General features: G+C 39.5%; 1 pseudogene; it reads right to left on the bottom strand.

The window, feature by feature from the left end:
- Positions 1-265: 265 nt before the first annotated feature.
- LOC137332787 (tumor necrosis factor ligand superfamily member 10-like) lies at positions 266-10856 on the bottom strand (annotated as a pseudogene).
- Between the last annotated feature and the right edge of the window lie 1105 nt (positions 10857-11961).

The following is an 11961-nucleotide window of genomic DNA, read 5'->3' on the forward strand; positions in this document are numbered from 1 at the left end:
AGTGTGTTCTTCATATTCATGTTGCTGATTTTGCTACAAACATCAGGGGAAATCCTTCCCCAGGACAGCAGGATTGTAAAAAATTAAAAACATACTGCTATATTGTTTTCTGCTAATGAGACTGTAATCGTGTTTTTTTGGGGCGGGGGAGATCTGAAACCATAAGGATTGACACTTAAACTGTAATCAAATTTAATATCAATTGTACGCTGTTCTACAGAATATCAGTTTTAGGCTGATCTAGTCATAGGTTTAATCCTTACATCTAAAAAATTATGAAAGCACCAAAATATGTTGACCCTCCATCAACATCCACAGCACTTGCATTTGTTACTTTTATGAATAGTTTGTCTCCTCTCTGCAGTTCAAAGAGGGCTCCTTGAAAACTTGTGTACATATCAAACTTGGCCTCATTTGACCAGCACTTGGTGAAAATAGCTTTAGTTAAAAGAATAGGCTCGTAATAATGCATGGACATCTAGTAAATGTACTGTAGAAAAACCTCTCCATCTGGTTTCTGTACATGCCAGAAATAAACTTGGGAGTATATGTAGTAGATGCCATCCTTGGGAATGGTAATTTCTCCGTGATGGTATTTTATGGGTACCCTGATGCACTGAAAATCCTTTTCTGTCTTTCCAATAGAGTACATCATGTCCTTTTGCACGAGCAAAATAAGATGGCGCTGCCAAGAACATTTCAGGATATGGAATTAAATATCTTTAAAAAGATTACATATCAACAAATCTCCTGTGACATTGCTCACAGCAAGTCAGAAGATGCACTATCTTAAAAAGACAGGAGCAATGCACAATATAAAACAATATGTATTAATCTTCTGCTAATGCATAGGGATGTGCCCCTTTCAGGCTACAAAGTCTAATTGCAATGGAACTACATAGAAGTTACAACATGGAAACTTAATTGTCGGCCCAACCAGTCAGTGCCGGCGTTTACCCTCTATGAGAGCAAACAGTCCTAATCACATTTACCTACCCTGTTTCCATATCCCTTCATCCCTTTGCTGTGATTAAACACTGGGTGAGTTCATACAAAGATCAATTAAAGAATTGCATTCTGTCTTCAATATTTTGTGTTCCTGAAGAGTTCCTTTGTGTTTTTATATATTTTTTTAAGTGTGACACAGAAGCATGTCACAGAAATGTGACATGTACAATTTTTATAACATAGACCCAGTTCCCAGACCTCTTTATGGGAATGTAACAGTGCTGTAGGTAAATGTAGATGAATTGCCCAGCTTGGGTTGGGGGAATGCTTAGTACATCCTGCTCATGCCTGTCTTAAAAGTTTAACTTGATCAATTTAATACAGAGTTGTCAACACTGAACAAATCCCAAGTGTGAGATTTTCAATCCTGGATCTGTAAGCCTTGTGCAACAGATATAAACATCAAACATAAAAGACATCAAACTTCAGCTGGCACATGGGTCACAGAGGATGGCCAAGCAGCTTTCATGTATTATGCTTTCATTTTTCCCTTGTGTTTCTTTTTCTTTCTTACTCTATTTTTCTGTCTGGAATTTACAAGTGTTTTCTATCACTGGAGAGCAGGAGAAAGCAAGCAACAGCTATAATGGCAAAGTTATGTCAGTATTTATAGTGGTAATGGAAGCCCTCTATCAACACTATAGGGTCTTTAGTTTTAACAGAGGCACCTTAATTAATGTTATGTATGTTGGGAGAAACCCACCGCCACTTTTTGCTCTCCAGCAAAAGCAAGAGAAGTACAGGGAAATACCAGCAGAGTCTCACTATCCATGCCTAAAGGTGGGTGTTTATAATCTTCAGGCAGCAGGGTAGGAGATTATGATCCTTTGCATGAGACATCCACCAAATGCAGGGTACAGGTGGTCCAGGTTCATATATCCACCAAGAGTGAACCCAACCCAACCCATCAAGTACTGAAACTGCTGTGGTATGGTAACAGCTTTCTCAACAAACAGGGAACTTAACTGAAGTGAGCCACAATCTTGTAGGTCTCAGGCTAAAAGAGGACATTAGGACTATTCAGCTACCATTTGGAGTAGTGTGTGCCCCATTTGGCCTTATAGATATCAATCTGCCCTCTGATCGACCTTAACTCCAATCTTAAAAAGAGCATCTCCTGCACCAGTATGATATTTAACATTTCTCACTGCAACCATCCTTGTGGGGTTTCTGAATGAGAGTGCCAATATAGTGCCAATTTTATGCCAAATCAGGGATAGTTTTGTAATGTAGGCTCATACTCATGAGAAACTCATTTCACACATGACTCTTACAGCCAGCAGAGAAAGAAAACTTTTATCCCATCACTCTAGATTGCAAACTCTAGAAGTGAAAGAACAAACGTGGTAATCCAACGTGTTAACTTACCCTAATAGATGAATATTTACAAATAGAGAAACTTTAAAACTCCAAAGAGAGTCTTAACTTGTAGTATTGTTGTAATTTGAATTATAATTTATAGAACCAAAACCACTGACTGGAACAGTTGCCTGAAAATGAGAAGATGAATATTATATTTGATTTGTTCAAATTAGTAAGTGTAGGAAATGAAAACATTTGGTTCTAATTCTTTTGGTTGAGAAATGAATTATATTTTTCCCTAAGAACAATGCAATTGTTTAATGCAAAGGCATTCCTTACCATTATTTGGAGGCTTGTTTCTGTGCTGTGCAATTAAATGGATAGCTAGTTTGTCCGAACCCAGGAATGTTGCATTGTGTGCTAAAAGGAAAGAAATTGTGTTAAAATGTCTTTTCATGCACCTTTACTAAAAAAGTCACTGAATCTAGGTGAACTAACTTGATATAATTACCATACTCATTTTTCACAACTCAGCAACTTGGTGCATTAACATACTACTCCTCAGTTAGCTACTTGTTAATACTCTTCTCACTTCCTATATGGGGAATTCCCGATCTTGGCTAAATATCAGATGCCCTGGGTAGAGCAAGGCACTTCCAATATGGAGATAGAAGAGGGAAAGTTGATCCAGTCCTGCTGTTACGCTTACAGTAGTGGTTTGTTCAAACTGGCAGAAAAAATAAATGAGGCCCAGACTTCTGCAGTCTACATAAGAACATAAGAAATAGGAGCAGGAGTAGGCCATACGGCCCCTTGAGCCTGCTCCGCCAATAAGATCATGGTTGATCTTCGACCTCAATTCCACTTTCCCACCCGATCCCCATATCCCTTGATTCCCTTAGTGTCCAAAAATTTATCAATCTCAGTCTTGAATGTAATCAACGACTGAGCATCCACAGCCCTCTGGGGTAGAGAATTCCAAAGATTCACAACCCTCTGAGTGAAGAAATTTTTCCTCATCTTGGTTCTAAATGGCCGACCCCGTATCTTGAGACTATGACCCCTAGTTCTAGACTCTCCAGCTAGGGGAAACAGCCTGTCAGCATCTCTCAAGCCCTCTAAGAATTTTATATGTTTCATTGTGATCACCTCTCATTCTTCTAAACGACAGAGAATATAGGCCCATTCTACTCAATCTCTCCTCCTAGGACAGCCCTCTCATCCCAGGAATCAATCTAGTGAACCTTCATTGCACTGCCTCTGAGGCAAGTATATCCGTCCTTAGGTAAGGAGACTAAAACTGTACTCCAAGTTTGGTCTCACCAAAGCCCTATATAATTGCAGCAAGACCTCCTTACTCTTATACTCCAACCCCCTTTGAATAAAGGCTAACATACCATTTGCCTTCCTAATTGCTTGCTGTACCTGCATGTGAGCTTTCTGTGATTCGTGTACAAGGACACCCAAATCCATCTGAATACCAACATTTCTTAGTCTCTCACCTTTTAAAAAATATTCTGCTTTTCTATTCTTCCTACCAAAGTGGATAATTTCACATTTCCCCACATTATACTCCATCTGCCACCTTCTCACCTACTCACTTAACCTGTGTAAATCCCTTTGCAGCCTCTTTGCGTATTCCTCACAGCTTACTTTCCCACCTAGCTTTGCATCGTCAGTAAACTTACACTCGGTTGCCTCATCTAAGTCATTGATATAGATTGTAGAGGCCCAAGCACTGATCCTTGCCAACCTGAAAGTGACCTGTTTATTCCTACTCTCTTTTCTGTCTGTTACACCATAAAACCATAAGAGAAAGGAGCAGGAGTAGGCCATTTGGCCCCTTGAGCCTGCTCCGCCATTTAATGAGATCATGGTTGATCTGACTTTTACCTCAACTCCACTTTCCTGCCCTTTCCCCATATCCTTTGACTCCCTTGTTGATCAAAAATTTGTCTAACTCAGCCTTGAATGTATTCAATGACTCAGCCTCCACAGCTTTTGGGGTAAAGAATTCCAAAGGTTCATGACCTTCTGGGAGAAGAAATTCCTCCTCATTTCCGTCTTAAACGAGCGACCCCTTATTCTGTTTTAGATTCCCCATGAGGGGTAACATCCTCTCAGCATCTACCCTATCGAGTCCCCTCAGAATCTTGTATGTTTCAATAAGATCTCCTCTCATTCTTCTAAACTCCAATGAGTATAGACCCAACCTGTTCAATCTTTCCTCATAAGACAACCCTTCCATTCCCTGAATCAACCTAGTGAACCTTCTCTGAACTGCCTCCAATGCAAGTATGCCCTTCCTTAAATAAGGGCACCAGAACTGTACGCAGTACTCCAGGTGTGGTCTCACCAGCACCCTGTACAGATGTAGCATGACTTCCCTGCTTTTATACTCCATCCCCCTAGAAATAAAGGCCAATACTCCGTTTGCCTTCCGGATTACCTGTTGCACCTGTATGTTGACTTTTTGTGTTTCATGTACGAGGACACCCAGATCCCTCTGTACCGCAGCATTTTGTAGTATTTCTCCATTCAAATAATATTTTGCTTTTTTATTTTTCCTCCCAAAGTGGATGACTTCACATTTTCCCACCTTATATTCCATCTGCCAAATTTTTGCCCATTCGCTTAACCTGTCAATATCCCTTTGCAGACACTTTGTGTCCTCGTCGCAACTTGCTTTTCCACCTATCTTTGTATCATCAGCAAATTTGGCCACAATACACTCTGTTCCTTCATCCAAATCATTGATATATATTGTAAATAGTTGAGGCCCCAGCACTGAGCCCTGCGGCACCCCACTAGTTACAGATTGCCATTTTGAAAATGACCCTTTTATCCCGACTCTTTGTTTTCTGTTAGTTAGCCAAACCTCTATCCATGCCAATATATTACCCCCAACCATGAGCTCTTATCTTGTGCAGTAATCTTTTATGTGGCACCTTATCGAATGCCTTTTGGAAATCCAAATATACTGCATCCATTGGTTCCCCTTTATCCACCCTGCCCGTTACTTCCTCAAAGAACTCTAATAAATTTGTCAGACCGTTAACTAATCTTCAATCCATCCTAATATATTACCCCCAATCCCATGAGTCCTAATCATGTGTAACAACCTCTATATCCACTGGTTCCCCCTTATCTACCCTGCTAGTTGCACCCTCAAAAAATTTGAATAGATTTGTCAAACATGATTTATTTGTCAAATATGATTTATTCACCATCTAATTCATTGCTGCAGAGCTTCAGAGACATTCAGAGGTTCTAAACAGACTGCCTGTCAACCGACTAGACACCTCCAAAATTAAACTGCACAATCGTGTCTCTATTCCAGTAAACCTCATCTTTCAATTTCTCGTATATCAAATTCTTCACATCTGATTGCAGACGCTGAAAAATAATGAAATAAAATAAATGTTTTAAGGAAGCATTTCTATTCCAAAGTATACAAAAATAAATTAAAAGACTATTTATTTTAAATTTTATTAAATAACTAACTGCCTGCACAAGGGCCTTGAACTAAAGGGACTCAGCAGAAATACCTGGCTATTGTCATTCATGTGATGACACGAGGTAGTTTCTACCTTGTTGTACATCAGGTTATTCTGAACAAAATGTGAATGCAATTTATATTTCATTCACCAGTACATAAAACTCACTTTGCATGGAAAAACAGATGTGCCACAGGAAGGACATATATCTTTATGAATGTTACAAAGGGGAGACTTTAGAATTTGTCTGGATGGATGAATTAAAATGGGCCGAATGGCTTTCCTTATCTATAATTATCTTGTGATTTCAGACTGACATATTAGATGGACAGACAGGCAGAGCCATATCAAACATACAGACATTCAGAGGTTCTAAACAGACAGACATCGTCACAGGAGGCACAACCACTGTGCTAAGTGGAATAGATTCACACCAGATCTAGCAGCTCAAAGCTGGGCATCCATGAGGTGCTGTGGGCCGTCAGCAGCAACAGCATTGTATCCTACCACAGTCTGTAACCTCATGGCCCAGCATTTCCCTCACTCCTCCATCACCATCAAGCCAGATGACCAACCCCGGTTCAATGAGGAGTGTAGAAGAGCATGCTGGAAGCAGTACCAGGCATACCTGAAAATGAGGTGCCACCTGTTGAAGCTACAACACAGGACTACATGCTAAACAGTGGAAGCAGCATGCTACAGACCGAGCTAAGCAATCCCACACCAACAGATCAGATCAAAACTCTGCAGTCCTGCAGTCAGGCTTTTCCAGGGAATTAGAGTATGTCCAAAAATTCTCTAATATGGCATCCCTAATTTTTATCTTGGATCCTATTATACTGAACATTTATCCTGTAAATTTGGCATTTTAGACACTGGGTTAGTAATGTACCTTTTTGGTGAGTATTGAAGTGCTGTTGATGAGCTGTGTGCAACTAATTGCTGTTAGAAAGAAACTTATATTCAGAAAACAAATGATTGTACGTCATTGCAATATCGTTTTATAAAATTGCAAAGTGTGTTGCATTCATCTTGTAGTGTTACAATGGGAGCTTCTCATGATTCTTGATACTGTTTTAAAGTATAAAACAAATGCCTGTCCATCATCAAGGTGATTGATTCCACTTGTGCAAAATTGCACACTCTGTCTCTAACTCAGCTCCTCTGCTACGAAAACTGTTGTACAAGCCTTTGTCACCTCCAGATTTAACAATTCTAATGCTACCATTCTCTACCTCCATAAACTCCAATTTTGTCCAAAATTCCACCACCTGTATTCTTTCCTGGATTGTTTTGCTTGTCCATCAACCCTGTCCTTGCTGATCTAAACAGGTTTCCCTGCTCCAAATGCATTAAATTTAAAGTCACTGTCCTCATCTGTATATCCATTTATTATCTCACCCCACCCTCTTTCTGCAATTTCCTCCAGCCCCATATAGCTTTCCTAATGCTCTATTCCTCTGAATCCAGTCTTCTGTTGTTCCCTTTGTCCCATCACTGGTGACAAAGCCTTCAGCCACTTTCATCATACACCCTGGAACTCCCTTCTGCTTCTCAACCTCTCTCTCACCTTTAACATCCTTCTTAAAACCCATCTCTTTGACCATGTTTTTGGCCACCCCTCTTAATCCCTCCTTTCCTGGATCAGCATCCCTTTCTTTTGTGAAGTACCTGGGGACATTCCTTTACATTAAAGGCCCAATATAAAATGAATGTTGTTGTCTCCTTGGGCCTTATATTTTTACTGTCATTTTAGCCATTTATTCAGCATTGACTATACACATTTAACTCTAAGCTATTATTGTTTGAAAATACTCAAAAACCCAGTGCTCTAACCACAAGGATGAAAATCAGTATTGTGTTTACCTGGTTGATTAAAAACTTGACATTCTTGAGTTATCTATCACATACAAGACCTTCAACAGCCACCTCATTCTCTCCTAAATTGTCAATGTAGGAATTCAGGTACTGGAGGCACCGGCCTGGGTAATTATCAGAATTTAATTTCTGCTGCATCTGGTTATGAGAAAGAAATCCTTATTAATTTGCTGCGTTTAGTTTTATTTTATCAATTTTATCTCTTGCCTCCTCTCAAGAAGGTGGTAACTGCTGCTGGGGAGTTCTGATGTCCCTCTAGTACCTCACCCAGTTGGTCATGCTTCATGTCTGAAATCAGATGGTGAAGGTTGACTGTTCAATCATAACGGCATCACAGTCAAATTTGACAACATCCTTACCCAATGTATCCACCACATAGGTGCATATTCCACCAAGAGTCGCTAAGTATTGTTCAGGAGAGGAACTCTGGCTGATTTTTCCCTCCCTAGCCCAACCACACTGCTCCCATTACCATTCTGCTGCAATCACCTAACGCAGCATAGACTGGGATTGAACCAAAGGTCTTTGTGGCCTGTACAACTCAGGACCATACCTGGCAGTGTATATACACCCACTGAATCTTTGGTAGAGTTTTCATTGCTTTTTCATGCTTCCAGCGGTGAACTATATCAGGAAGTAAGTCAGCAGTGAATCCACCATTGTTGGTTTAATAATGTCCTGCGTAATACCGTGGCATATACAGGACAATTCCCTATTCAGTGAATATCTCAGCTATGCTGTTGGGAAGGCACTAAATAGAAGCAAAGCAAACCTAGCAGAAAAGAGAAAATCATCAACCAGTTCAACACACTCTCACCACACCTGCTAGCAGTTGGATGTTGGCCAACACTGTGTCAACTTGGCTCAGCTGGTAAGGTTCTCATGTCTAAGTCAGAAGATTGTGGGTTCAAACCCCATTCTAGTGCTTCAGCACATAATCCTGACTGACATTTTGTGGGAGTACTGCATTATCTTAAGTACATCCTCTGTATTAGATGTTAAATCAAGGTCCTGTCAACCTTGCATTCAGTATTCCATTCAGTATTTAAAGAAGAGCAGGAAATGCATATTCTTCCCTGAACCAAAACCACCAAAAAAAATTAACTGCTCTTTCATCTTTGTGGGACCTTGTTGTGTGCAAATTTGCTGCTGCACTTGTCTATAGAACAACAGTTATTGATTTAAAGTAATTCATTTTATGTAAAGAGTTTTGGGATGTCCTAAAGACATGATGAGTTGCTATATAAATTCAAGTTCCTTCTTTCACTGGCAGGGCCTGGGTGCAGATTGTTTGTTCCCACCACCAAGGAATAATCCATTGGAGGTGGGGGGAGGAAAAGGAACGTATAGAGGAGTAAAAATCACCTAACAAAATAAAACGTTGAAGAAGAATGAGATAGGAAAGAAATGCTAACATTACAATAAATAAATATCAGCCTTTGTATTCAGATCAACCACAAAAAAGTATTGGTAGTAAATGAGTGGCAAACTAACCTGCTTACCCAGAACCACAGAAAGGCCATTTTTGACTCATCACATGATAATTTACTGCCAGCGTGGGTGAAGTCATTAAATTGTAAATTGAAAAAAAGAAAATGTAAATTAGTTGAAATTATTTAAAGTTTCTTCCTTAACAAGTGGTACTTACTTGATACTTGCACAATAAGCCAGTTTTGTAGCACTTTGGTGGTAAAGGGCTGGAAATGGCACACTAAAACCACAACTTTGTGAGTATGGGCTGCAAATGTGTGTTAAAATAAAAAGGAAGCAAATATGAGTTCATCAACTGTTATACCAATTAGTGCTGGACAATAGGAGTCAATGAAACTATTTCAAATATTAAATGGGATCAGGGGGTTGTTGAAGAAAAATCATTTCAAAAGAACTATGGAACAGGGATTTTACTGCAGAATTGAACAAAGTGCATGTACATTCCAGTGTACATGGCAGAATTGTGCCGGTGAGAATTTCAATATACGTGGATTAGAATTGTACCTGTGTGTGAATTTCATTGTATAGGCTGAAGTTGTACCTTTGTGTGAATATTGGTGTACAGAGATTGGGATCGGTGCCTGTGTGGGAATTTCAGTGTAAAGACTAGAATAGCACCTGTGCATGAATTTCAGTGTACAGAGACTGAAATTATGCCTGTGTATGAATTTAAGTGCACAGCCTGGAACTGTGTCTGTATGAATTTCAGTGTACAGAGACTGGAATTGTGTCTGCATGAATTTCAGTGTACAGAGACTGGAATTGTGTCTGTGTGAATTTCAGTGTACAGAGACTGGAATTGTGTCTGTGTGAATTTCAGTGTACAGAGACTGGAATTGTCCGTGTGAATTTCACTATGGAGTCAGAATTATGCTATGTAAGTGGATTTCTCTTTAACTCGGATTGTCTTTGTAGCTTTCACTGTAGTGATTATAATTTTGCTTGTATGTGACTGTGACTGCGGTGATGTTGAATTTTGCCTACATAAACAAATGTAGTGGGCGGATCCATTTCAGGGATCAGAATTGTCCGAACTCTACCCTTTCGGCAGGACGCTTGAATGTTACATGGCGCAATCATGAAGCTGCTGATTTCGTTTTCGATAAGTTACAGATTTATTTTATTTTTTCAATATAACTTTCATTTGTTTGCAGAAACTCTACTGTTAATGGGTCTGTGATTCATGCCTTGTACAAACGCAGGATTAAAAAGTTGTGAAAAACTTTTTAAAATTGTTACTTTTGTCAACGAACAGTGGAATCACTACAGTAATAACAATTTCTTGCAGCCCGACGTCTTGCTTATGTTTTGATGCCTTTTTGTAACCCTAAATCGCTCATTTCGTATTTTAATAAACTTGTTTGAACTGAGCAGGTTGGAAGTTGCAAGCCATTCTGAATCTATTAACCGGACAAGTTTCGTATGCATATAAATATACACACACACGCATCCGTTTATGTGTATTTAATATATTTTATAGACAATGCCAACAGCTGATATGGTTCTTACCTGATCGATCTGATCAGTGAAATAGCAGAAAAAATAGAAAGTTGCGCACATTTCTGCATAAACTATCAAGCCCAAAATCAGCACAAGGATGCCCCATTTTCTGTTTTCAACACCCGTGAGATTTTCGGCTAGTTTTTGGTAACTGTAATCCACCGGTGGTGTCGAGAACATTTTCTTTTCCTGATGTTGCGAACTTCCAGCAGCATTAAGTGACTTTGAGTGGGACCAAGCTGGAAATGACCAAAACGGTCGCAAATCGAGATCGACACGGGAATGTGTCTGAGCTGAGTGACGTTAGGTTTTCTTTGGCACTCACAATGTCTCCTGGCAGTAGTCTCATTCCCTGTAAATCAAACCCTTCCCTTTTTGATTTTTAGTCATTTACAAAGGTCTTTAAAGTTAATCTGAAAGCGAGCTCTGTAATCACAATCAAACTCAAACTACTGCAAATAGTTTGAAAACAAAAAACAATGGATAAATGGTTTAAAAATCATAAATCTGTATTTTTAAAATAACTTTTGAGATTTAAGACTCTCAATTGGCCTTAGTCTGCCGCTTTTTACGGTCACTACGGTTTATATTTTAACATTAAAGGCTGAATTACTGTTTAAAAGCATCTTTAATCTCTTTTGGACTTTCATAAAAAATTTGAAACCCAAAATACATAACATAACTCCTTTTAATCAGTTCCCGGCAACCAAAGTTTGCTTAGATGTTAATGATCTTTTCCTTCGGTAACCTATTGGTTAATGCATTGCTGTGACATTGCTTTATCATAGAATGATACAGCGTAGAATATGGCCATTCAGCCCATCATGCCTGTGCCGGCTCTTCGAAATTAGACCCAATCCTCTGGTCTTTCCCCATAGCCCTGCAAATTTCCCCCTTCCAGTATTTATCCAATTCCCTTTTGAATGTTATTCTTGAATCTGCTTCCACCACCCTTTCAGGCAGTGCTTTCCAGATCCTAACAACTCGCTGTGAAAACATTTTTTTCCTCATGTCCCCTCTGGTTCTTTTGAAAATTACCTTAAATCTGTGTCCTCTGGTTACTGACCCTTCTGCCACAGGAAATAGTTTCTCCTCATTTACTCTATCAAAACCGTTCATGACTTTCAACACCTCTATCAAATCTCACTCTAACCTTCTCTGCTCTCAGGAGAACAACACCAGTTTTTCTAGTCTCTCCACGTAACTGAAATCTTTCATCTTTGGTACCATTCCAGCAAATCTCCTCTGATCCCTCTCTCAGGCCTTGACATCCTTCCTAAAGTGT

Source organism: Heptranchias perlo, chromosome 15 (assembly GCF_035084215.1).
Source record: "Heptranchias perlo isolate sHepPer1 chromosome 15, sHepPer1.hap1, whole genome shotgun sequence".
Taxonomy (NCBI): domain Eukaryota; kingdom Metazoa; phylum Chordata; class Chondrichthyes; order Hexanchiformes; family Hexanchidae; genus Heptranchias; species Heptranchias perlo.